This window comes from Musa acuminata, chromosome BXJ3-8 (assembly GCF_036884655.1).
Source record: "Musa acuminata AAA Group cultivar baxijiao chromosome BXJ3-8, Cavendish_Baxijiao_AAA, whole genome shotgun sequence".
NCBI classification, from domain to species: domain Eukaryota; kingdom Viridiplantae; phylum Streptophyta; class Magnoliopsida; order Zingiberales; family Musaceae; genus Musa; species Musa acuminata.
This window is the reverse complement of record NC_088356.1, coordinates 40,637,514-40,642,232: the sequence shown is the minus strand read 5'-3', so window position 1 is coordinate 40,642,232 and position 4,719 is coordinate 40,637,514.

Here is a 4,719-nt window from a genome sequence, read left to right as displayed (position 1 = left end):
TAACCATTTATTACAATTTATTTATTCATCAAATTACAAATAGAAAAGTAAACATAATGATGTTAACTTCAAGAGTCATCCTAGTGGCTCTACCTAGCAGTAGAGGAAGGTTCGCTCTCCACTGGAATCCAATTTAGTACTAGAGGGAGGCTACTTTGAAAATCAAAAACAAAGAAAATTCAGCAACGCTGAGTAGGAACCCCAAAAGTCAAATCAAGATAAATACATGACCAAAATTCAATCAATCATCCTATTGGCATATATCAAATACCCGAAGGAGCACTCCCCCAACAGCGGATGGAGAGGCTTTATCCTACGGGATGAGTTTGTGTTCTCCCAACAGCGGATGGAGGCAAACTCATATCACACTCCCAACAGCGGATGGAGTGGTGTCCCACACCCGCCAAAGTGGGGACACGTTCCTCCCAATAGCGGATGGAGGAACCATCCAGCCGCCACGTCTAACGACCCGTTAATCCCCGAAGGGAATCGCCTACCTGCCCTTGGCAGGGAAATAACATAATCTCACACTAGTCATGTCCATATAGGGATGAAATAACACATTTAAACATTTCTTTCAAATATCATCAATACCAAATAATACAAATTAGCCCTCAATTGACTTGAACTCTAGTTCAATTGGTCCAATTGAACTCAATTTACTAGGACCTAACTGAATCGATCTCTAATCCTTATTTAACTAGTCTGGAACCACCCTAGACTAGTATAATTTGGATTAGATTAGGTTCAATTTAGGTTAAACTAACTTGAATAAGTTAATCAATTTGGAATCACCCTGAATTGATCTAGACTATTCAAGCCTAGTTTAGTTCAATCAATACTTGGGCTCAAATCCAACAATAATATTGAGCTAGATCAAGCCAGCTCATCTACTAGTCATGTGCATTATACATGACTGGGCATGCATCACACAAAGCTGGCCCAGCCTTGGCCCATGGACTGGTCATGTGCATCGCATGTGACCGCCCATGTTGGTTAGGTTGGGTTAGCCTACGGGCCAAGGCCTAATCCGTGGGTTGGGCCTGGCCTACGGGCTGGGCCTGGTCTACTGATTAGGCCTAGCCAATAGGCTGTGGCCTGACCTATGGGTTGGGCCTGGCCTGTGAGCAATTTCAATCCAAATAATATATAATTTCATACCGCAACATATATTCATTAGCAATATAAATAAAAAACATAATAACGCATTGAATGATAGACAAGGAGATAAGCTTTAAAACAAGGAAATAACATTCTAATTTAAATGAAAATCATAATACATTAAAAGACATAAACTGTAATAGAATGAAATAACCTTCTAAATTCACATAAAAATCATACTTTCAATACATATAAAATTTTAACATATTCTAGTCAAATTCTAAATCATATTTTAAATTCTAGTCAAATTCTAGTCAAATTTCAACATATTCTAGTCAAATTCTAAAATTTCAACATATTTTAAATTTCAAATTAATGAATATCACAAAAGATTTTAGATAACATTTTTTAATCTAATAATATTTTAATCAAGATAAGATTAAAGATAAACAGTAATATCAAAAATATCAGATAAAATATATACATTTTTAACATCTTTAAATCTATAATAAAAACTTAATCATAGGTCAACATTATACAAGTGATTACTTTAATGTGATAATAAAAAAATTTAACATTTAAAGAATTGATAAACATTTTTCAAACTAGAAGCTTTTCAACATTCAAAGAATCAAAATAAAAACTAAAACTTTTAAATTTAAGAAAGGCAGGGAAACCTACCTCTTGTCAACAGGGTGTAACTCCTCATTCTCTTGTCAACAGGGTGTAACTCCTCGTTCCTCCCGCTGCCAGGCTCGACTAGGTGAGGAACGAAGGAGAGAAATCCCTCCCTTTAAATAGGAGGAGGTGAGCCTCTATTAAGAGAAATAAATTTTAATTTTCATATTTATTTAATATAAATTATTTCCATTTAATATACTAACAAATATGATATCATCATATTTGGAATACTTACTAGTTATTTCCTTAATTCATATTAATAAACAAGGAAGTAGATTAAGATTTCCTTAAATTATAATAACAAGTAAGGAAAGAAAATCAATTCCTAACTTCAATATTTGATGTGATTACATTTCTCCCCTCCTATAGGAAATTTGGTCCCCAAATTTAGCTTACCTTAATAGAATAGATGAGGATACTGCTCTCGCATATCTTCTTCTCTTTCCCATGTTGCCTCTTGGTCTGAATGGTGTTGCCAACAAATCTTTACCAAAGGTATAATTTTGTTCCTTAGAACATGTTCTTTTCTTTCCAAGATCTGGGTTGGTTGTTCTCTAAAAGTGGCATCATCTTGTAGTTGTAGAGGTTGGTAAGATATGACATGTGATGGATCCTTGATATATCTTCGAAGCATTGACACGTGGAATACATCATGGATGCTAGCCAAAGCCGGGGGCAATGCCAATCTGTATGCTACAGGCCCAACCTTTTGTAAGATCTCAAATGGGCCAATAAATCTTGGGGCTAACTTTCCCCTTTGACAAAACCTCATAACTCCCTTGGTTGGCGACACCTTTAAGAAGACGTGCTCACCAACTTCGAACTCTAGATCTCTTCGCCTTCGATCTGCATAACTTTTCTGACGACTTTGAGCTGTTAATAATCTTTGGCGTATAATTCGAATATTATCAGCATCTTTTTGAATTAATTGAGGCCCCAAAAGCTTCCGTTCTCCTACCTCATCCCAATATACAGGTGATCTGCACTTTCTTCCATAAAGAGCTTCAAATGGAGCCATCTGTATGCTAGAGTGGTAACTATTATTATAAGAAAACTCAATTAGATGTAAGTGCATATCCCAACTCCCACCAAAGTCCAAAGCACATGCTCTTAAGAGATCTTCAAGAGTTTATATTGTCCTTTCAGATTAGCCATCAGTTTGGGGGTGAAAAGCTGTACTAAATTTTAACTGCGTGCCCAAAGATTTTTGTAGACTTCCCCAAAATTTAGAGGTGAATCTTGGATCTCTATCTGAGATAATGCTAATTGGCACCCCATGATATCGAATAATTTCCTTAATATATAAGCTTGCTAGTTTATCCAATGAATACTTTTTGTTAATAGGAAGGAAGTGAGCAGATTTAGTAAGTCTGTCTACTATTACCTAAATTCCGTCATATCCTTTCACAGTCTTGGGTAATCCTGTCACAAAATCCATAGTGACTTGCTCCCACTTCCATTCAGGAATTGAAATCCTTTGCAACTTTCCCGCAGGTACTCGATGTTCTATCTTCACCTGTTGACATATCAGACATTTAGAGACAAACTCTGCTATATCTCACTTCATACCATGCCACCAATAGTTTTGGCATAAATCTCGATACTTCTTAGTAGTCCCGGGATGGATATTAAATTTTGATCTATGTGCTTCCTCTAATAATTGCATCTTTACTGGATGGCTTTCGGGAACACAAAGTCGATTGTGGAATGTAATAGAACCATCTTCGGCTTGGAGGAATTCAAGTCTAGATCCTTGAGCTATTTCCTTAACTATCATTTGAAAATATGTATCTTCCTTTTGACCTTCTTTAACTTTTTCCACAAAAAATGATTGTGCCATCAAACACATAAGAAAACCTTTATTTGTCTCCGATAAAAGTTTAAGTTTTAAGTCTGCTAACTCCGTCATCATAGAATTCCTTTGAATATTCATATAGGCTACAAGACTGTAGGTATTTCTGCTTAAGGCATCAGCAACTACATTAGCTTTCCTAGGATGGTAGTTGATATTAAAATCATAATTCTTTAGAAAGTCCAACCACCTTCTTTGTCTCATATTTAAATCTTTCTGTGTGAAAATATATTTGAGACTCTTATGATCTGTGAAGATTTCGAAAGTCTATCCATATAGATAATGCCTCCAAATTTTCAATGCAAAAATGATAGCTGTTAGCTCTAAGTCATGAGTAGGATAGTTTTTTTCATGAGGCTTTAATTGCCTCGATGCATAAGCAACTACCCTCTCATTTTGCATTAGAACGCAACCAAGCCCTTGTAGTGAGGTATCACTATACACTACAAAACCTTCTCCCCCTGAAGGAATCACCAAGATAGGAGCACTGGTTAATTTCTTCTTCAATTCTTGAAAACTTTGTTGACATTTATCATCCCACATGAATTTTATGTTCTTTTGTGTCAACTTGGTCAATGGTGCTGCTATTTTTGAAAAGCCTTCTACAAATCTTCTATAGTATCCAGCCAAACCCAAGAAGCTTCTAATCTCTGAAACATTAGAAGACTGCTTCCATTTTATCACAACTTCAATCTTGTGAGGGTTAACAGATATGCCAGCGCTTGAAATTACATGACCGAGAAATATAATTTCATTGAGCCAAAAGTTACACTTACTTAACTTGGCATATAGTTTCTCTCGCCTTAAGACTTCCAGAACTGTCTTAAGATGGTGTTCATGCTCTGCTATGCTTTTGGAGTAGATCAAGATATCATCAATAAACACAATTACAAATTTATCGAGATAAGGGTGAAACACTCTATTCATGAGATCCATGAAGGCAACTGGTGCATTTGTGAGTCCAAAAGGTATTACTAAGAATTCATAATGACCATATCTTGTTCTAAATACAGTTTTCTGTATGTCTCCTTCCCTTATCTTTAGTTGATGATACCCGGATCTCAAATCAATCTTTGAGTATACCT